The following is a 24,171-nucleotide window of genomic DNA, read 5'->3' on the forward strand; positions in this document are numbered from 1 at the left end:
GAGCGACACGTTGGTGGATGCGCTGGAGCGTGGACACAGAGTGGCCGCCTGCCGCAGCAAGCGCCTTGCCGCTGTTGTTATCTTGTCGGGTCCGGAAGCTTGTCGCTCACCGGGCTTCGAGGTACCTTGGTTTGTCTTCCCGGAAAGCTCCTCTTGCCGGGGCCTTGTTGCCTTGCCGGAGTGCGTGGCGCGTCGCGGCAAGTTCATTGGAGCGTCTTGGTTGGCCTTCCCGGCAAGCTCCTCTTGCTGGGGTCTTGTCTCCTTAGCCTAAATACCTTGTTCTTGGATGGCTCCAAGGGAACCTTCGGGGGATCTTGGCGATCACCCGGCAAGCATTTGCCGCGGGGTGCTGCAACTGCCCGTGCACAAGTTCGGGGTACTAGGGTACCCCTAATCTAGTACACCAACAACTACCTTAGCCGATAGAGCGAAACATAAGGTACCAAAACATAGGAGCCGGGCAAACCCAACATTTGACCAAAGAATGATTCGAAGCTGATGCATATAATGCTATAAGTTCGAGGTGCCGCACTTGTGAAAGTGTTTGGACTTTTCACACCGCATTGTGGGGTACGTAAGCCCCTGGTGTATTGGTCGTACCAAATTGTACGGTTGCATGGCGTCATTAATGAACATACACACACACACACATATATATATATATATATATATATATCCCTAATAATAAAGCATGGATTGACTCCGTGGGTTCACCGTCACAATAGGCTTTCTTCTCATGTCATAATACGCGTTTACAATTTATATGGACAAAATCGTAATATAAACGAGGTGGTACTAAAGTGTTAATAATAATAAAAAGGCCAACCTAAATCCCGACACATCCTCCCCCACCTACGGCATCGTCTTCCTGCCCCGATCCCAGCCCACTAGCCGCTCCCAGCCAATTGCCCTAACCCGCGCCTCCTCGCTGTTGTGCCGCCGGCGATGTGCGGCGCTCTCGGCCACGCGCCACTAGCCTCCTCCCGGCCACGCACCCCAGCTACCCCTCCCTACTCCACTCCCCGTGAGTCACGCCGCCCCCGACCATGTTGGGACTGGGACACGTCTCCTCCCAGCTCCGACCCATTGACCAGCGCAGCTCCTCCCCCATGTGGCCTGCTAGTGAGAGCTCTGGCTGCTCCATTGATTCGTTGTTCTACCCAGCCATTAGAGATTTGTTTTTGCATCAAATTGTAGGAAATCCGTTTGATACAATGTCCACAAGAATATTCATGTGTAACGCACGGTGCAGCCCCACCTCTCTCTCTCTCTCTCCTTCTACTCTCTCTCTCCTCCTACTCTCTCTCTCTCATACAACATGCTCTACTTGCAAGTTTGTGTTAGCCACCTATTTGTTAATATGCTTTTCAAGGCCTACAAATATTTATAAAAGAGTGGAATCACAATCTAGAAGGCCAATTTATATGGAGGCAATGAGCTACTGAACGTTGGTAATAATGATGCTACAGTTTTTCGGAATAGACTGAAACTATAGGAACAATATAGTAGTGTTGAAATTTTGGATAGAGTGATAAACAACTTCTGTACTTTTCTTATTCAGATTAAAGGGAGATCATCCCCCAGCTACTTAACAAATAATAAAATATATATACACACTACAAATAAGTTCAAATCCTTGGGTGGGTTCAAATATTTTGTCATGAGAAGTCCATATGTACAGTTTTGGGAAAGTATACCTCCCGCTGAAAGAACAGGGGAAAGACCGTTTCATTTACGCCAAGGTCGCCCTGATGCTGATCACTAGCGGGGCGTTGGTAGTAGCATGCCGCCTGGCCGGCCGCCTCTGCAACTACACGGTTGAGGAGGAGATAGGTGAGGTCGAGCCTGAGATCCGTAGCATGCATGACTCCGTGGACATGGCGGCGGCCATGGTGTGTGTAGATTTTTTCTGGTAGTGACACCTATGAAGAAGGTTAGGTGATCCATACGGGCAGGGTCGCTACTGAGTTGGAAGAGTAGCCAACATAACACCAACCATAACATGTGCTTCTTACTCTGTGTATGGCAGTATGGCTTGCTGTCAAAACACCAAACATAACATGTTCTTGGTTAGTTTAGTCAAGCCATTAGTTGTCTATAATGTACGAAATTGTAATGTTCTCATGTGTGTTATGATGTTTCAAGTACACTACTTCTCTGTTTTCTTGGAAAAAAAGTATACTACTTCGGAGCCAACGAGGTATCACATAACTATGTTTGATGCATTCTTCAGGCCGAGGGTCTGATAATGGACATAACATAGCTATTGGAGAGGAGATGAAAATATGGAAGATAGCAACACAGGGGGAAGCTAAGGCTGGTAGATCCATTGAGCAAGAGTTCCAGACCCAGGTGTGTTTACAATTGAGTTGTTTGTAAGACCAATGCTGCATGGATGGTTGCACTCAGAGTCTCTGTAGTTATTTAGCTGAAGGTGTGCATGAGTTTGAGCTATATATTATTTTTGTAGTTTTAGCTTTAGAACCATGAAAGTTGTCCCTTTTTATAAATAACTTCATGTGGAGAAATATTGTTTTTGAGGGAAACAAGGTCAAGAATTCTCATTAGTGGTTGGCAGTGGTAATATAATAAGTTCGCATTTTATACCAGCTAGCAAGACTTCACAGAACCGCTGCCTCAAACTTCAGGGAAGATGAGCTTGAATGATTGTTTTGGTTGCAACTCCAACAACACGTGCATCATATTTCTATGAATCCGGTAGCTTATGCAGCCCAGAATTAGTTTCCCCGTAGACTGATGATTGCGAGAAGTACAAAGAATGCCCCTGTATAGGTGCGTACAGAATGACGATTGGGAGTTTTCTGAAGGTTAGAAGTCCAGCATATTAGTATCTTCATTTTCCATCAGACTAAAAGGATATAAGTTTTGGTTGTGTGCCCATTTGTGTGCACGTGGGTAAAAGATCCTTGGAGATTTTTGTTTTTTTAGATCTCTCAAGCACCTTGAGCTAGCAATCCAACCTACAATATTACTTTTCGTATGAACAAAGCTCAAAATAAAATATTTTGAATATTGTCCTATCATTCTTGTGAATCTGCACCTCAAAGTTATAATTTCTTCTGTGGTGAGGTTCTGAATCCAGAAAGTGAAGAGCAAGCTTGATGGATATATCTGAAGATGACATATAGTATGGTCTTCCCATGCTTGTTTTGTTTTAATTTCAATAAAGAACACATTCCTACCAAATAGGTGTTTATTTTTATGCCTAAAAGTATGTTCTTTCTAGAATAAGCTCCATGATATATAAGCATTTCATGTGTTGAATGCTCCTAAATTATAGCACACATTTGCAGGTTCATATATGCATACTATACAATTGTGGTAGAAGCACTTGTTCTTATTCTTTTGTCTAATTAGAGTTTCAAATTAGTATGGTAGATGATTTCTCTAGCTCCATATTAGTTACAAAATATGAGTTGTGAAGAGACAAATTTCTAGCATTTGCTTCAATCTTATATAATTTTTGAAATAGATCCCAAAACTATTTAATCAGATGCTACTCGCACATTTTCTGTTTTACTAGATGACGGTGCTCACAAATATCAGGCTACTATATTTGGCCTACGATAGAGTATCTTCATGAAGTGCTTCTGATATTCCATTGTGTTTACTAGATGACGGTAAATCATTTTGAACTGTTGTGTTTTCGGTGGCACCTAAATACATTGGTCGATCTGCACCATGCTCTGCTCCTATTGACTGGTGATCACAAATCAGAACCCAATCTTAGATCTATTTGATTTGTTTCGTTTAGTGTTGGATGGTGCCAATTAAAGAAATTGTACTGCCATTCATCAATTTACTAATGAGTCTGGCCTGAATTCCTGACTTCTGTGTGTGAGAGAATCTGTGCTCGAATGCGTTGCCACCTCGACTTTAAATCTTATCCAATGGTCTGGTCATCATTCCGTTGGCTGTTTGACTGGAGCTCATAGGAGGAGATGAATCTAACTGAATCTTCTTAGCTTAGAAACAAAAGTCGTTCTCTTGATGAGTAAAGAACTATTGCTGTTAATTTGTCAACCATTGTGTTCCTTCTTGTACTGTAAATATAGTTTAAACATATTCACAGTTTTACATATGTTCACACTATTATTAATTCAAAAAAATATGTTCACACATAAAAAAAGCAAAAAAATCCAAAAAAATGTTCCCTATTTATTGAAAAATATTTCCACTTAAAAATGTACAACAAAAAACAAACAAAACAATATTATTTTTAAACATCTGCTCAAACAATGTTCCTTTTTAGATAGATGATCCAATTTCTTAAAAATAATTTAACTACTCTTTAAAAAGTCTTCCATTTTTTTGAAAACATTAACTTTTATTAAAAATAAGAAAATTTCCATGTTTAACATTATCATCGACATTTATTAAAATTGGATATAAATAGTGCACAATGCACATGAAGCAGGTATATTTTTTCGCCCGGTGCAACGCACGGGCATTTGTACTAGTATATATATATATATATATATATATATATATATATATATATATATATATATGTATATATAACAAGAATGCAATAATAGTCGTAATGTCATGCATTGTTTATTCAAAAAATTGCGTTAAAGTAGAATGATACAAATAGTGCGATAAGCAAAGAGTAGGACTATGTCCCTTCCAAGGGCAAGCTGAGGAATGATATTACATCGAATATTTCGCTCATTACTGTAATCCACCTGGGAATTTCGTGGTATGACGTAGCTCTCTGCCTCCTTGGTTGCTCCATCATGTGTTCGGCAATAGTGCTACCGAACAGTGTTTCCAGAGATTAAGGTCCTGAAAAAAGGAAAAATAACCAAACGGGAAGCCCCTAGTGTGGTTTAAGCCGCGTCTTGGGGCATGCCGCGGTTGTGCCACCCTCCCCACCTGTGCCCATGGTATTTTTAATGCGTAATTATGTACGCGCGGCACGGGTTTCGCAGTTGGGCTAGGCTTGTGGTGGCCGCCGCATTGCTACGCGAGCTCAGATTACGCCAGGCGGCCTATTTGCCGATTGCTCCGAGCGCGCTAGAAGGTGTCCGGGCTTTGAAGCGCCGAACTAGTTGATTGCCTTGAGAGGCTGCTTTGCGCTTCTGCTGCGAGGGCTGCGGTGTGCTCCTCTGTTCGGAGGGACGGCTCTATGTTTCCATTGACTGTAATAACTCCGTGAGGTCCTGGCATCTTGAGCTTGAGGTATGCATAATGCGGTACCGCATTGAATCTAACAAATGCAGTTCGCCCGAGCAGCGCGTGATAACCACTGCGGAACGGGACTATATCGAAGATTAACTCTTCACTTTGGAAGTTATCCGGGGATCCGAAGACCACTTCCAGTGTAATTGATCCTGTGCAATGGGCCTCTACACCTGGAATGACGCCTTTAAAGGTCGTTTTTCTGGGTTTGATCCTTGAGGGGTCTATACCCATTTTGCGCACTGTGTCCTGATAAAGCAGGTTCAGGCTGCTGCCGCCATCCATATGGACTCGAGTGAGGTGAAATCCGTCAATGATTGGGTCTAGGACCAGTGCAGCGAATCCGCCATGACGGATACTAGTGGGGTGGTCCCTGCGATCGAAGGTGATCGGACAGGAGGACCAAGGGTTGAATTTTGGGGCGACTGGCTCCAACGCATATACGTCCCTGAGCGCATGCTTCCGCTCCCTCTTGGGATGTGGGTTGCGTATATCATGTTCACCATCTGCACTTGTGGGGGAAACCTCTTCTGTCCAGTGTGCCGCTGTCGGGGCTCCTCCCCGTCATCGCTATGTGGCCCCTTGTCCTTGTTTTCGGAAATTAACTTGCGGGCCTGTTTGAACACCCAACAATCTCTGTTGGTGTGATTGGCTGGCTTATCTGGGGTGCCGTGTATTTGACACAAGCGATCGAGTATACGGTCCAAGCTGGACGGACCTGGCGTACTTTGTTTGAATGGCTTTTTCTGCTGACCAGGTTTAGAGCCTTTGAATCCGGCATTGACTGCCGTATCCTTGGTGTTTTCGCTGTTAATACGGCGCTTATGTTTGTGCGACGTGACTTGCTATTGCTGTCCTTGGTATCCGGGGTACCATGGTTCTTTGATATGTTATTACTGCGAGCCAGCCAGCTGTCTTCTCCCGCACAAAAGCGGGTCATGAGCGTCGTGAGAGCTGCCATAGATTTCGGCTTTTCCTGACCAAGGTGCCGGGCTAGCCACTCGTCTTGGATGTTGTGTTTGAAAGCCGCTAAGGCCTCTACATCCAGACAGTCGACAATCTGATTTTTCTTTGTAAGGAACCGAGTCCAGAATTGCCTGGCCGACTCTTCTGGCTGTTGAATTATGTGGCTCAAGTCATCGGCGTCTGGTGGTCGCACATAAGTGCCCTGAATGTTGTTGAGGAATGCGGCTTCCAGATCTTCCCAACAGCTAATGGAGTCCGCTGGCAAGCTGTTAAGCCAATGCCGTGCTGGTCCTTTGAGCTTTAGTGGGAGGTATTTGATGGCGTGTAAGTCATCACCGCGGGCCATGTGGATGTGGAGGAGGAAATCCTCGATCCATACTGCGGGATCTGTTGTGCCGTTGTATGATTCAATATTTACAGGTTTGAAACCTTCTGGGAGTTGGTGTTCCATTACTTCGTTCGTGAAGCATAAGGGGTGTGTGGCGCCTCTGTATTGGGCTATGTCGCGGCACAGCTCGAATGGGTCTTGCCCGCTGTGTTTGGCCCGGCCGGATTTGCTTTTACTGTATCCGACGTGACGTTTATCGTCTCGCAGAGTAGTGCGCCCTCGTGATCCGTAGATCGATCTTGCATGCTTTGCTTTGTCCTCCAATATGTCTCGCGGGTCTGGCCTATCTCCCCATGCCTTTTTATTTGAATGGCGTCAGGGTGGAGGCTGAGCTTTTGGCTGGAATGCCTCTCTATCGCGGCCACGAGGTGGCCGATCAGCCGTATCATACGCTTCTTCCTCCAGTCGGGGTAGTAACCTGCACTTTGGGTAATTCTTGGAGGGGCGCTCGAGTTTATATTCCTCAGCCGCGAGGACTTCAGTTCATCTGTCAGCTAGCAGATCTTGATCAGCTTGAAGCTGTTGCTGCTTTTTCTTCAGGCTATTTGCCGTGGCCATAAGCCGACGCTTGAAGCGCTCTTGTTCGACGGGATCCTCTGGTACGGCGAATTCATCATCGCCGAGGCTTGCCTCATCTTCGGAGGGGGGCATGTAATTGTCAGCCTCCTCCTCTTCGTCTGCCGCTCTCTCAGGAGAGCTGGCTCCTCCATCCTCCTGCTCTAAATCTTGCTGGAGGGGATTGTTGTTGTCTTCGGCACTATCCGGAGTGTTATTATCTCCTGTGCCGGCATCACCACTTTTGCTTTGGCGGGACTTAGAGTGGCGCCACTGACGTTGGTGCTTGGGTTGCTTCTTGGAGGGGTCATCCTCCGCTATCTCGTCGCCATTGCCTTCGTTGGGTGTATCCACCATGTATATGTCATATGACGAGGTGGCTTTCCAGTGCCCTATAGGCGCTGGTTCATGTTCGTCTCCTACATCATCGTCCATACCGTCGATGTCTTCGGAGTCGAAGTCGAGCATGTCGGTTAAATCATCGATAGTGGCTACGAAGTGGGTGGTGGGTGGGCGTCGAATTTCTTCGTCGTCCGCATCCCAATCCTGTTGGCCATAAACCGACTAGGGCTCTCCTGACAACGAGAGAGACCTTAGTGAATTCAGAATGTCGACGAAGGGTGAGTGCTGAAAGATATCCGTGGCGGTGAATTCCATGATCGGCACCCAATCGGATTCGATTGGCAGGGGCGCGGGCGGTTCGGAGTCTGAAAAAGAGTGCGACCCCTTGGAGTCACGGGCTACGCAGAGGATTAGGCTGGTGTTCGGCTCGATCGTCGTTGAGACTGCAGCCCTTGAGGCGGTGTCTAACCACCCGTCCTCAATTGGCGCAGTTGGCTCCGAGTTAAGGGTCAGAGCTGATGCGGGCACGGCCTCTGGGGTACTGTTCGGCGGCAGAGCTAGGTCATACCCATCGTGACAGTGCGGCGCGCCTGGCTGTGGCTCGAATCCGTCGAAGATCAAGTCTCCGTGGATGTCGGCCGTGTAGTTCAAACTTCCAAATCTGACCTGATGGCCAGGGGCGTAGCTTTCAATATGCTCCAGATGGCCAAACGAATTAGCCCACAGTGCAGAGCCGCCGAATACGAAGATCTGTCCGGGGAGAAACGTCTCACCCTCGACCGCATCAGTATCGATGATAGTAGGAGCCATCAAGCCTAATGGCGATGACACAGAGGAACTCTCAATGAAAGCACCAATGTCGGTGTCAAAACCGGCGGATCTCGGGTAGGGGGTCCCGAACTGTGCGTCTAGGCCAGATGGTAACAGGAGGGAGGGGACACGATGTTTTACCCAGGTTCGGGCCCTCTTGATGGAGGTAAAACCCTACGTCCTGCTTGATTAATATTGATGATATGGGTAGTACAAGAGTAGATCTACCACGAGATCGGAGAGGCTAAACCCTAGAAGCTAGCCTATGGTATGATTGTATGTTGTGGTTGTTGTCCTATGGACTAAAACCCTTCGGTTTATATAGACACCGGAGAGGGTTAGGGTTACACAAGGTCGGTTACAAAGGAGGAGATATCCATATCTGTATTGCCTAGCTTGCCTTCCACGCCAAGTAGAGTCCCATCCGGACACGAGACGAAGTCTTCAATCTTGTATCTTCATAGTCTAACAGTCCGGCCAATAGAGATAGGCCGGCTGTCCGGAGACCCCCTAATCCAGGACTCCCTCAAGAATGATGAGTGAACACAAGTTATATGAAAACATGTGGATGCAATGTGGATGATGTGATGATGAATGCAATAAACAAATAAAACACACAACGACAACGAAATAACTGGAAGGCATCTGGTGTGTCGGTCTCGGGTCATTACAATTGGTTAGTACAATGTGCACCCCACTGGAATCAACTTCTATCACCTTGAGCCCAATATAGAAGAAGTTCCAGAGTATGGCTCAAGGAAGTGTCTGGTCATAGTGAGGCCCGAAGCACCAAAATCTATGATTGTGAATGTTGCAAGTGGCATAGGGACGTCCTACTTTGTTGCCATGTCTTTAAAATCTTCATGCACCTTGGTGTTGATGAGATACATGCACACTACATTAAGCGCCGCTGGACGCAGGAAGCGGTACCAAGTGCGCCGCCGCCAACTACCAAGGGCCCTCGACCAGACTTACCCGTTGAGTCGGAGAACCAGGTTCGGCAAGTGAATATGACAATGGATTTTGCAAAGCTAGCCAAGAAGGCAATGAAAAGTGATGAGGCAGCTGCTGTAGTTAGGAGGCACATGAAAGTGGCACATGTTGAGGTCACTAAGATGGAAAAACTAAGGAAGAAGAGGCTAATGGCAGACCGAGAAGTAGTTCGGGCTAGGGAAGCATCAAACTGTACTATCCCAAGTGGTTCAGGCCAACCTCCTACCCCTTGCCCCCCTACTCCTATGAATCCACCTCGGTTATCACAAAAGGGTGCAACTGCAGTAGGAGCTTCCAATCAGCACTAGAGCTACACCCAAAGAAAAAGAACAAATGCAACATCCGTGAATCAATCGACCACAATGCCGCGACGTGCCTAGGAAAGGTGTTGTGCTGGTTACCACATGAAGAAAACAACCCCTGGGCTTGCAAACTAGTTGAAGCAAAAAAGAAATAGTGACCTACTAGATGAAGCAACTGTGGCCTGGTTTTTGAGCAGATGTAGAAGGGAAATCAAGCAACTTATAGTTCAAAGTAACTATGGATTGATTTACAGGAACTTGTTTTAATTTATGTGTTTTCCTAGCTTTAAATTCACATAATGAAGATATTTTAGGGGTGGATGCTTAACATTTGTGCTTTATTCCTTACTCAAAAACTTGCAAAACCTATGGACGCTTATGATTTATGCAAACTTTTTTCTGGTTGTTTTGGAGCAACTTTTGTGAGTTTCCTAATGGCACACATTCTGCGGCAAATAAGTGTTCCTAGTTATTCATTCAGTTCTTGACCGGTTTGAGAATCTCCTGCCATAGAACCATGTTCAGGTCATGCTTCAGCATGGAGATGGTCATGTTCTTCCTGATGTTTGGTTTGTCGCTTTATCAATAGTTTGGGAGCCACGCCCCATTCCACAATAATGCGTTCATCAATGCAAATATGCTATAGTCACCACTGCAAAAAAGGATAAACAACAAAGCAGCAAAAAAACCTATGTCAGGAATGCACTTGGGAAAAAAAGCAAAACTATGTCTTATAACAATGAGATGTATGTAGGTAGGTTAGTCCTTGCGATACAGTCTGCTTTGGTGCATCGATATCCAGAAGCGGGAACTTCTCCATCATGTTTGCTTGTTTTGGATAGTATTTGTCCCACAATACGTGAACTACTGCTACAGTAGCCCTTCCTACTTCATCCAGACTCTTGCTTTTCTTTATCGTCCTCCATGAGTCAAACACTTCGAACCTTTTATCCCTTGAATTGATGTTGAATAGCCAATAGTGGTGTGCACCATGGACATTATCTAGATATAAATTTTCAAGGACAGGAATCATAACCTTCAAAAAAAGAAACATGATGTTAGGTATAACAGAAGAAGTGATATGTTCAGTGCATAACAAAAACATCAATTTCTGATATGATTTCAGGCAACCCTACTTAGTAACATAATCAACAGCAACCAAAATATGTGTATACCCATTAGAGGAAGGAAAAAGGTCCCATATAATCAAAACCCCAAACATCAAATGGTTCAACAGCAAGAGAATAGTTCATAGGCATTTCCTGATGCTTACCAATATTACCAAACTTATGGGCATCCTTGAAGAGGCTAGGCCAATAAAATCCAGACTGCAATACCTTGTGAGCATTTCTATCTCCCGCATGATGCCCTCCATAAGCTTCAGAGTGACATTTCCATAGGATTTGTCCCTATTCATGCTTAGGTACACAACATCTAATAATACCATCTACTCCTTGTTTACAAAAATGTGGGTTATCCCAAAAGTAATGTCTTAAATCGTAGAATAATTTTTTATTTTGTTGGTATGTGAAGCTAGGTGGTATATATTTAGTAACAATATAATTAGCATAGTCAGCATACCAACAAGTGTTATGAGAAACATTTATTGCAGATAATTTCTAATGAGGAAAACTATCATTAATAGGTTGTGGGTCATCAAGAATATTTTCAAGCCTAGAGAAGTTATCAGCCACGGGGTTCTCAACTCCTTTTCTATCAGTGATATGTAAGTCAAATTCTTGTAGCAAAAGAACCCACCTAATGAGTCTAGGTTTAGCATCTTTCTTTTCAATAAGGTATTTTATAGCAGCATGACTAGTGTGAACAATTACTTTAGAATCAACAATGTAAGATCTGAACTTGTCACAAGCAAAAACAAGTACTAATTTTTTTCCAGTAGTAGCATAATTTCATTGAGCACTGTCTAGAGTTTTACTAGCATAATGGATAACATTTAATTTCTTATCAACTCTTTGTCCTAGAACATCACCAATAACATTATCACTAGCATCACACATAATTTCAAAAGGCAAGCTCCAATCAGGTGGTTGAGCAATAGGTGTGGAAATCAAGGCTTTCTTAAGTGTTTCAAAGGCTTCTACACAATCATCATCAAAAACAAATGGAACATCCTTTTGTAAAAGATTCATAAGAGGCCTAGAAATTTTAGAGAAGTCTTTAATAAATCTCCTATAGAAACCAGCATGACCGAGGAAACTACGAATACATTTGATATCTTTAGGACATGCTAGTTTCTCAATTAAACTAACTTTAGCTATATCCACCACAATACCTCGTTTAGAACTTTTATGTCCCAACAAAATACCTTAATTAACCATAAAGTGGCACTTCTCCCAATTCATGACAAGATTAGTTTGCTCACAGCTCTGCAAACTCGATCAAGGTTGCTTAAGCAATCATCAAAACAAGTTCCGTAAACAGAAAAATCATCCATGAAAACCTCAACAATCTTTTCACAAAAATCAGAGAATATAGCAGTCACACATCTTTGAAAGGTAGCAGGTGCATTACATAAACCAAAATGCATATGTTCATAAGCATAAGTTCCAAAAGGACAAGTAAAGGTGGTTTTCTCTTGATCAGGTTGTGAAACAGGTATTTTAGAAAAACCAGAATATCCATCAAGGAAACAAAAGTGTGTGTGCTTTCACAATCTTTCTAACATTTGATCAACAAAAGGCAGTAATGATCTTTTCTAGTAGCTTTATTTAATTTTCTAAAATCAATTACCATTCCATAGCCAGTGACAATTCTTTGTGGAATAAGTTCATTTTCATCATTAGGAACAAATAGTAATACCTCCCTTCTTCGAGGAACAGTGAACATGACTTACCCATCTACCATCAGCTATAGGATAAATTATACCTGCTTCCAGAAGCTTCAGTATTTCAGTTCTTACCACTTCTTTCATCTTAGGATTCAAATGTCATTGGTGATCAACAACGGGTTGAGCATCAGGTTCCATATTAATTTTGTGTTGTCACAGAGTGGGACTAATGCCCTTTAAATCATCAAGAGTATACCCAATAGCATCTTGGTGCTTCTTCAAAACCTTCAATAATCTTTCTTCTTCATGTTCCGAAAGGTTAGCACTAATAATAACATGATATATCTTTTTCTCATCAAGATAAGCATATTTCAAAGTGTCTGGTAATTGTTTTAATTAAAACATAGTATCACCTTTAGGTGGAGGAGGACCTCCTAGAGTTTCAATAGACAAATTGTGTTTAAGTAGAGGGCGTTGTTCGAAGAAAATCTTATCTAGTTCATTTCTTTCATGCAGATGCATATCATTTTCATGGTCTAGCAAATATTGTTCCAGTGGATCAGTAGGAGGCACGACAATAGAAGCAAGACCAATTATTTCATCCTTACTAGGCAATTCTTTATTATGATGCTTTCTACTAAACTTGGAAAAATTAAACTCATGAGACTCATCACCAAACCTAACACTGTCAGTTTGTTTCTCATAATGTTTTCTAGCATTGACGGTGTTCAAGAAGGGTCTACCAAAGATAATGGAACAAAAGTCATCTTGTGGGGAACCAATGACAAGAAAATTAGTAGGATACTTTATTTTTCCCACACAAGACATCAACATCTCTAACAATCCCAAGTGGTGTGATGGTTTATCTATTTCAGCGGGTGCTATATCATTCATAATTTCTTGATATAAGGTAAAAGGAATAGCACTAACGCTAGCACCTATGTCACATAAGGCATGATAACAGTTGACGACCCACAAGTATAGGGGATCTATCATAGTCCTTTCGATAAGTAAGAGTGTCGAACCCAATGAGGAGCAGAAGGAAATGACAAGTGGTTTTCAGCAAGGTATTTTCTGAAGCACTGAAATTATTGGTAATAGATAGTTTTGTGATAAGACAAATCGTAACGGGTAACAAGTAATAAAAGTAAACAAGGTGCAACAAGGTGGACCAATCCTTTTTGTAGCAAAGGACAAGCCTGGATAAACTCTTATATAAATCAAAGCGCTCCCGAGGACACATGGGAATTGTTGTCAAGCTAGTTTTCATCATGCTCACATGATTCACGTTCGTTACTTTGATAATTTAATATGTGGGTGGACCGGTGCTTGGGTGCTGCCCTTCCTTGGACAAGCCTCTCTCTTATGATTAACCCCTCTTGCAAGCATCCGCAACTACAAAAGAAGAATTAAGGTAAACCTAACCATAGCATGAAACATATGGATCCAAATCAGCCTCTTACGAAGCAACGCATAAACTAGGGTTTTAACCTTCTGTCACTCTAGCAACCCATCATCTACTTATTACTTCCCAATGCCTTCCCCGAGGCCCAAATAATGGTGAAGTTTCATGTAGTCAATGTTCACATAACACCACTAGAGGAGAGAAAACATACATCTCATCAAAATATCCAATGAATACCAAATTCACATGATTACTTATAACAAGACTTCTCCCATGTCCTTAGGAACAAACGTAACTACTCAGAAAGCATATTCATAATCATAATCATAATCAGAGGAGTATTAATTATCATTTAGGATCTTGAAATATAATATTCCATTGGATAAACCAACTAGCATTACCTACAAGGAGTAATAAACACTACTAGCAACCCACAAGTACTAATTTGAGGTTTTGGGACCAAGATCGAATACAAGAGATGAACTAGGGTTTGAGAGGAGATGGTGCTGGTGAAGATGTTGATGGTGATTGATCCCCTCTCGATGAGATCGACGGTGATGAAGATGGCGAGGATTTCCCCCTCCCGGAGGGATGTTTCCCCGACAGAACAAGTCTGCCAGAGCCCTAGATTGGTTCTGCCCGGGTTCCGCCTCGAGATCGCTTCGTCCCGAAAGCATCCTTCTGATTTTTCCAGGTTAAAACACACCATATAGCCAAAGATGGGCACCGAAGGCCTGCCAGGGGGCCCACAAGGTCAGGGGGCGCGCTAAGGGGGGTAGGGCGCGCCCTCCACCCTTGTGGCTGGCTGGTGGTCCCCTCTGGTACTTTCTTCGCCCAATATTTTTATATATTCCAAAAACATGCTTCGTGAAGTTTCAAGACTTTTGGAGTTGTGCAGAATAGGTCTCTAATATTTTCTCCTTTACCAGTCCAGAATTCCAGCTGTTGGCATTCTCCCTCTTCATGTAAACCTTAAAAAATAAGAGAGAATAGGCATAAATATTGTGGTATATTGTGTAATAACAGCCCATAATGCAATAAATATCAATATAAAAGCATGATGCAAAATGGACATATCAACTCCCCCAAGCTTAGAGCTCGCTTGTCCTCAAGCGAAAGCTGACATCAATAAATATGTCCACATGTTTAGAGATAGAGGAGTCGATAAAATAAAATACATACCTGAGGGCATCAAGATTATCTTTAGAACAACAACATATATATTGTCATATAATCTCTTATGCTAAAGTTACAATTCATTCACAAAGTAAAGTATGAATCAGAAACTTCATTGAAAACTAACAAACTATGATCTCAGTAATTGAAGCAATTGCAATTTATCATAACATTGGAAAGAGTCAATTCAAGAGCTTTTTAGCAAGTCCACATACTCAACTATCAGATAATCTTTTACAATCGCTAACACTCACGCGATACTTATGGGTTCAAAGTGTCAATCAGACACAGATGAAGATAGGGGCTTATAGTTTCGCCTCCCAAACTTTTACCTCAAGGGTGATGTCAACAATAATACCTTATGAAAACCTACATCCGAGTGGACATATATATATATATATATCCATATCTCTCCAACACATAGTGCTTCCAAAGGAAAAATGTATAAAAAGGAAAGGTGATGATCACCATGACTCTTGTAAAAGGGTAGAAGATAAAAGTAAAAGATAGGCCCTTCGCAGAGGGAAGCAGAGGTTGTCATGCGCTTTCATGGTTGGATGCACAAAATCTTAATGCAAAAGAACATCACTTTATATTGCCGCTTGTTGTAAGGACCTTTATTATGCAGTCCGTCGCTTTTATTTCTTCCATATCACAAGTTCATATAAAGCTTATTTTCTTCACACTAATAGATCATACATATTTAGAGAGCAATTTTTATTGCTTGCATCGATAACAACTTACTTGAAGGATCTTACTCAATCCATAGGTAGGTATGGTGCACTCTCATGGCAAAACTGGGTTTAGGGATGTTTGGAAGCACACGTAGCATCTCTACTTGGTGCAAATAATTTGGCTAGCATGAGAGGGAAAGGCAAGCTCAACATGTTGGATGATCCATGACAATATAACTTCTATTCGGATAAAAGAAAACATAACTCTATATAAATTAATAACAATGCATAAAAATGACAGTGGTGCTCGCTGGTGCTTTTTATAATAGGATGATGACTCGGCATAAAAGTAAATAGATAGGCCCTTTGCAGAGGGAAGCAGGGATTTGCATAGGTGCCAGAGCTCGAGTTTTGAAATAGAGATGAATAATATTTTGAGCGGTATGCTTTCATTGTCAACGTAACAACCAAGAGATCTCGGTATCTTCCATGCTACATACATTATAGCCGGTTCCCAAACAGAATGGTAAAGTTTATACTCCCCCACCACCAACAAGCACACTCCATGGCTGGTCCGAAACAACAGGTACCATCCAACTAACAACAATCCTCAAGGAGTTTTGTTTGTAATTATTTTGATTTGATTTGCTTTGAGGATGCGATTGGGCATCCCGGTTACCAGCCATTTTCTCGTGAATGATGAGCAGAGTCCACTCATCATGAGAATAACCCACCTAGCATGGAAGATATTGACAGCTCTAGTTGGTACATGAGCTATTCAAGCATAAAAAACATATGATTATTTGAAGGTTTAGAGTTTGGCACATGCAAATTTACTTGGAGTGGCAGGTAAATACCATATATAGGTAGGTATGGTGGACTCATATGGAACAACTTTGGGGTTTATGGAAGTGGATGCACAAGCAGTATTCCCGTTGTCGGTGTCAAAATGGGCCGATCTCGGGTAGGGGGTACTGATCTGTGCGTCTGAGGATCGAAGGTAATAGGAGACAACGGACACGATGTTTTACCCAGGTTCGGGCCCTCTTAATGGAGGTAATACCCTACTTCCAGCTTGATTGACTCTGATGAGTGTAGGGGTTACAAGAGTTGATCTACCTTGAGATCATAATGGCTAAAACCCTAGATGTCTAGCCTATATGATTATTCTTTCCTTTATGGACTAAACCCTCCAGTTTATATAGACATCGGAGGGGCCTAGGGTTGCATAGAGTCGGTTTACAGAGAAAGGAATCTTCGTATCTGAATGCCAAGCTTGCCCTCCACGCAAAGGAGAGTCCTGTACAGACACGGGGGAAGGCCTTCTATCTTTATCTTCACGGCCCATCAGTCCGACCCATGTCTCATAGCCCGGATGCCCGGGGACCCCGTAATCCAGGACTCCCTCAGTAGCCCCTGAACCAGGCTTCAGTGACGATGTGTCCGGCAAGCAGATTGTCTTCGGCATTGCAAGTAGGTTCCTCCTCCAAATACTCCAATGTAGCTGAACAAAAGAACTATATCCGGCTCTGTATAATTAGTTACAACCCTGAACCACAAAGGTGAAATACTTAAACAAAACAAGCCATGCCCACTGACGGCTTTCTCGGCGAGACATTATGTTCTGGCCTTGTCATTATTTCGAACCGTTTTGTAGCCTCCTGCTCCGCACCTCGAGGCGGGGCCTCTATTAACACGTCTTGTCAAAACAGAGATCGCGTCCCCTCATTGCAGGATTCTCACCAATACGGGTTTGGGTAATCCAACCATGTCGTTTGCATGATCCCTTGGGAATAGACGAGTTTTAAGGCCCGTGGGGGCGCTTGATATTCACTGCCTTCATAAGAGGATAAGGATCCATCTTTCTACCCCACGCCTTCTTCTTCCTCAGCCCATCCGCCCTCGAGCTCCAGCGCCCAAAAATTCAATCTTTTCCATTCCCACCAAACACTCCAGCCATGTCTGGCTCTAGTGATCAGGGCAAGTGGATGGCCTCCTCCATCATGGAGGGGAACGTCAAGGAACTCCAGGAGGCGGGGTACTTGGCCACGGAAATCGTCCACCAGCTTCCTGCCAAAAAGCAGGTCATCCCCACTCCGGAGCCTAATGAGAGGGTAGTGTTTATCCCCTTCACCCTTTCGTCCGCGAGCTCATGTTCTACTACGGGCTAGATTTTCATGATCTAGCCCCGAATTCCTTCCTCCACATGTCGGCGTTCATCTTCGTGTGTGAGGCATTCCTCCACATCCCCCCCCCCACTTCGGCATGTGGCTCAAGGTCTTCAATGTGAAGCTGAAGGTGGTCGATGGTCAACACGCGGAGTGTGGTGGCGCCATGGTGAGAAAGCTCCCCAACGTCACCTAGCCCAAGGGGGCCTTTGTGGAGACCGTGAAGGGATGGCAACAGGAGTGGTTCTATATCACGGAACCTCGCGACGCCACATGGGCGGCCACCCCTGATTTCAAATTTGGGCCTCCAATGCGGCTCACATCATTGATCAAAAAGGGCCTGCACTGGGCGTTGTCTGACAAGGTGATGACACTGCAGAAGAGGGTCAAGAGTATGATAGAGAAGGATACCAGTCTTGCGGATGTGATCTAGGTGATGCTTTTTTGCCGGGTTCTCCCCTGCCAGCGCCGGACTCTCCATATGCGGGAGTTCAATCTGGCTCGCCCTCGGACCCTGCCGTGATTCTTCGGCACGACGCACGAAGAGATTTGGAAGCTGCTTTTCAAGGCTCAGAAGTCATGGCCGGGAACGACCGAAGACCTCAGCCTCGACTGCGCTCCTCCGGCTACTCTAGTAAGTTTTCAGACTTCCGAACATAATCCCAATTTGTAGATCTGAGGAGTATGCTAAGCCTTCCCCTCTTTCTTTAGGGATGGACGAAGAAGGCGGAGCGGATCCAATGTCCGGCTCAACTGCCGAAGACCCAGTTATTCCTCTACTAACGAAGATGTTGATTCCGGCGCCATACCAGGCGCCAGAGAAGAAGGGAAAGGAGGCCAGAAGTGGCCTTCACCGCAAAGGTACTTCGGACATGGCGTCCAAAGATACCGAAGCTCTCTCCTCCTATGAAGGGGTGAAGATGAAGAGGAGGAGGAGGAGAGCAATTCTCTCCTTAAGGTAGGAGAGAAGAAAAGGGCGCCGTCAGTGGACCTAGAGGCGGAGGCGTCCAAGAACGGGAAGATCTCCCTTTCGGACGATTCGGATTCGGACACCGAAGTCATCCTCGAGCGACGCCTTAGGCCGAAGCCCCCAGCCGGATCATAAATATTCAAATATACTACACATATATCTAGCTTTTTACAAATTGTAGGATAACATATTATTTACGTACTTCAGTCCGGCCCGTGATCTCCCTCAACAATCGTCGTCTTCGGGGAACTTGTTGGCGCCGGAGATGATGGAGAGCGAAACGCCTCTGCGGGCCTCTCCACCACATGTCGCAGATGACAACGAGGTGTTGTCCCAAAGGACCTCTCCAGGCCAGGGAGAGGTGCGGGAGGCTGCTGAAACGGCGCCAAAGGGTAATGCCTTGGCTGCCAAAAACATGGGGGCGTAGCCCCCATGGAAATTGATGACAGGGGCCTCGATCTATCCGGCCCCCAGCCGAATCTAACTGTGGAGACCCACAGGGCTCTGGAGTCGAGCGAGCAACCCCCTTTAAGGGAGGGGGAGTGTCGAATCCACCGGTGACCTCTATCAATCCGGAGGCGCCGGATACATTGAGGGAAGCACTTCAACATGCTTCTGTCATGGAAGAGCACCGTACCTTGATGGGTACGGTAGTTGAGAAGGTTCAGTCCGCCAAAAGTGGACCGAATGAAGCTTTCACTATCCTGATAACAGGCTTTGAGGTATGTGATATAATATACTTAGTCGTTTTTCGTATTGGAAGAATATGCCTGTATATAGATAGTGGCCCCTGAGACTCTGGTCGGCTCTTTGGAAGAAGGAGCTGGACAGAGGATCAAATATTCGCTATGGATAACGCGTTTATCTATTGTGATACACAGGCTTCACTGTTGGCGGCTTCAACCAAGGATGCTGAAGTTTCTGAACTCCCGTGGAAACTGAAGCAGGCTGACGATGAGATCGACCATATTAACAAGCGGTTCGATGAGGCCCAAGGTGTGCTTTTAAAAGACCCTTTATAAGCCTAAATTATAATATGAGCTCAGACTTCAACCTCATGCGCTGCTATGTATATGTTTATAGGCAACGTGACAGAGGTCGAGGCCCTCAAGAGTGCCCTTTCCGAAGCCAAGGAGGAGGCGAGGACAAGCAAAGATGCTGCAGACAAAGCGGCCGCGGATGTGGAGGCCGAAAAGGTCGCCCGTTGCCAGTATGAGGCGAGGGTGACCGAAGTGGAGCAAGAGCTCCAGGAAGCTACCAACAAGTGTGAGTCCTTGGAGGAGAGTAATAAGGCCCAAGCGGCCGAACTCACCAAGGCTCTTAAAGAGGCGAAGGAAGCAGGGTCCTAGTCTCGGGCGGCTCGCTTGGAGATCAAGCAAGCCGAACAAATAGCGGCTGGTAAGCCTTTTCTTTTACAGAGTATATTCGGCGGTCGAAGATATGCTTTGCTAAATTGACTATGGAGTACTCCAGACACCTTTGCGGATCTCCCGAGGAGTGCTTCCGACGCCGCCCAGTACTTCCGGGTCCAAGAAGGGAATGCAACGGAGAAGATCTTTTGGTCTCAGTACTTGGCATCTGAGCGGCTAGCCCTGCTAAACAACCAGATGATGCAACTGGCGGAGCTACATAGGATGTCCGGTTTGGCCATGAGGGACATCATAGTCCGGCTATGGCCGGCCGGACCTATTCCGAGCAGCTATTTCGGCCTGGTCAAGTGGCTTGGTGTAACGCCCTCGATGCGGCTATATCTCCCACGTGTCGAAGCACGACTTAGAGGCATAACCGCATTGAAAGCAATGTTGCAAGTGAGGTAATCTTCACACAACCCATGTAATACATAAGGGAAAAGATACATAGTTGGCTTACAATCGCCACTTCACGCAATTACATGAATAAAGCATTACATCATCCAGATACAATCAAGGTCCGACTACGGAACCAAAATAAAAGAAGAACCCCAAATGCTACACGGTCCCCGATCGACCCCAACTGGGCTCCACTACTGATCGACTAGAATGGAACAACACAAAGGACAAGATCTTCATCGAGCTCCTCCTTGAGCTTGGTTGCGTCATCTGCACGGACTCATCGACACCTGCAAGTTGGTTTTGGAAGTATCTGTGAGCCACGGGGACTCAGCAATCTCGCACCCTCGCGATCAAGACTATTTAAGCTTATGGGTAAGGTAAAGGTATGAGGTGGAGCTGCAGCAAGCGACTAGCATATATGGTGGCTAACATACGCAAATGAGAGCGAGAAGAGAAGGCAAAGCACGGTCGATGAAAATATGATCAAGAAGTGATCCTAGAACAACCTACGTCAAGCATAACTCCAACACCGTGTTCACTTCCCGGACTCCGCCGGAAAGAGACCATCATGGTTACACACGCGGTTGATTCATTTTAATTAAGTTAAGGTTCAAGTTATCTACAACCGGACATTAACAAATTCCCATCTGCCCATAACCGCGGGCATGACTTTCGAAAGTTCAAATCCCTGCAGGGGTGTCCCAACTTAGCCCATCACAAGCTCTCATGGTCAACGAAGGAATAGACCTCCTCCCGAGACATTCCGATCAGACTCGTTATCTCGGTACAACAAGACATCCTCGACAATGGTAAAACAAGTCCAGCAAGACCACCCGATGCGCCGACATCCTGATAGGAGCTGCACATATCTTGTTCTCAGGGCAACACCAGATAAGCAATCCGTACAACTAAAACTAGCCCTCGAGTTTCCCCGAGGTGGCGCTGCAAGGGGCTTTAGTTTGGACCAACACTTAGACAAGCACTGGCCCGGGGGGTTTAAAATAAGATGACCCTTGGGATGTGCGACTCCCAAGGGAAGAAGGCTAGGTGGCGAATGGTAAAACCAAGGTTGGGCCTTGCTGGAGGAGTTTTATTCAAAGCAAACTGTCAAGGGGTTCCCATTATAACCCAACCGCGTAAGGAACGCAAAATCCAGGAACATAACACCGATATGACGGAAACTAGGGCGGCAAGAGTGGAACAAAACACCAGGCATAAGGCCGAGCCTTCCACCCTTTACCAAGTATATAGATGCATTAATTAAATAAGATATATAGTGATATCCCAACAAGTAAACATGTTCCAACAAGGAACAACATCTCCATGTTCCAACAAGGGACAAACTTCAATGTTCACCTACAACTAACAACGCTATAAGAGGGGCTGAGCAAAGCGGTAACATAGCCAAACAACGGTTTGCTAGGACAAGGTGGGTTAGAGGCTTGGTTCAACAATATGGGAGGCATGATAAGCAAGTGCTAGGTATCGCAGCATAGGCATAGCAAAAGAGCGAGCAACTAAGCAAGAAAAGATAGAAGTGATTTCGAGGGTATGATCATCTTGCCTGAGATCCCGCAAGGAACAAGAACGAGTCATGAAGAAGACACACGGACGAAGTCGAACGGATCCTCACAACTCCGGAACGGAACCGAAGCTCACGAGAAAGGCAACCCGGAAAGAAGCAAACAACATAGTAAACAACCATCACATAATCATGGCACGATGCACAACCAAGTATGATGCATGTCCGGTTTAAAGAGGGCAAGACATGGCAAAATGCACAAGCAATCCTACAAATTAAGTGGAGCTCAATATGAAACGAGTTGCATATTGACGGAACACCACATTCAAGTTATTTAGATTCGATCTTGTTTATGTACCCAACAATATTAAATGTTGTTAAACATGGCAAGAGGGTGAGGCATAACAAAACTACACCATCTAAACAATTTAAATGGGGCCAGATATAACAAATAACGAATCCGGTAAATCCCCATATGCATTTAGCAAATTAATGCAAACAACAAATTAAACATTCTTGATGTTGTTAACATGATGCGGATGACATGTGCAAGTTTTATGCAATTATTATTAAAAGTTGACAAGAGCATTATTATGAAGCATTTGTCACCATGGCGGAAACGAAAGGGGTGCCACGGCAACGACAACTTGAGTGAGATACCAATGCAAACGAGAAGTGTGCGGATGTGTGGAACACGCAAGAGATGGGGAGTGATCCCGGATACTGGGTGTCCCACATGAAGGTGGCATGGCAAAAGAGGGGCATCGCAAGCGACAACTCGATCACGGTGCAAACATGAGCATCTCATACAACACATGCATTCGGTCCACAGGTGATCGTCTCGGGGTTATACCTTTGAAGCGTGCATTTTTCGAAGCGGTTCGAGTTTGGAGCGGTGTAGAGGAAGTAGGCGTTCACGGGACGTCGTGGAAGTAGTGGTACACGTTTTCTTGTCAAATCAACGGCGGCGGTAGTTGTACACTTGACGGTCTTCGGCGACGATAGTGGTACATCTTGTAGTGGAACTTGGGCGTAGTGGTACACGGCGATGGTAGTGGCACACGTTTTCGTAGATGTCCGGGGTCGTTGGTAGAGGTACTTGTCGCATCGCCGAGCGTAGTCGACCTCGGCGTATCCGGAGGGGTACTTGTGGTCAACGCGGCCTCTAGTGTACTTGTCGGTCCAGCAAGCGTAAGCAAATCGGGGCGGTCACGGTCTCGGCAACAAGTCTTGGCGTCCATGTGACCAACAGGGAAGGCGCGCGAACCAGCAGCAGGGGGCTGCCGAGGTGGAGACCATGTGGCTGTCACGGTCGCACGCAGCGCATCACAGGGAGATGATGAAGGCCTCGGGCATGAAGGCTCGAACATTGAAGGACGAAGGGGCCGATGGTGTCGGGGCTGCATCTTGGCAATCCAATGACAGCAGGGGATGGAGCTCGATCGAGGCGGAGCAGTGGTAGGTGGTGAATGGAGGTGCAGGAAGGTGGGGTCACGAGCAACCATGGCCCCAGCGAGGGGGTCGGATGCGAGGCTCTTGTGGCGGCCAGAGGAGAAAGACGAGGGAATCGGGCGCAGCGTGTAGAGGATGCAGCGAGGCGAAGGAGAGGCCGCTGGTGGAGGTCGTCACGACAGCGGTCGCTGGCACGGCCCAGCTGCTTGCTGGTGGTGGGGAGCTACGGCCGCAACGAGCCGCAGGCGGCCGCCCTTGGAGCGCCGGTGCTTGAGGCACGGATCAGCAAACGACATAGACGAAAGGGGAGGCCAGAGGAGACGCTAGGTGGAAGGAGGGGAAGGGAGATCGAGCGAGACAACACGCTCACGGTCTCCTAGCGGCGCGAGGGAGTTCGAGGAGAGGCCACGGGAACGAGCGGGGAAGGCTAGGGTTAGGCCTCGCGCTGCTGGCTGGATGGCCTTGGGCCTTAGGAGGGAAAAGACTGGGCCTTGGGGGCCGGTCGGCATGGCTGGGCTGCCAAGAACAAACGGGCCGGCCTAGAGTTTGGCCTAGGGAGACCCAGGGAGGCCGGCCTGGACTAGGCTACTCTCTCCTACTCCTCTCTAATTTGCTTCAACAGAAAAAAACAACTAGAGAGAAGA

Source organism: Triticum aestivum, chromosome 4A (assembly GCF_018294505.1).
Source record: "Triticum aestivum cultivar Chinese Spring chromosome 4A, IWGSC CS RefSeq v2.1, whole genome shotgun sequence".
In the NCBI taxonomy this organism is placed as follows: Eukaryota; Viridiplantae; Streptophyta; class Magnoliopsida; order Poales; family Poaceae; genus Triticum; species Triticum aestivum.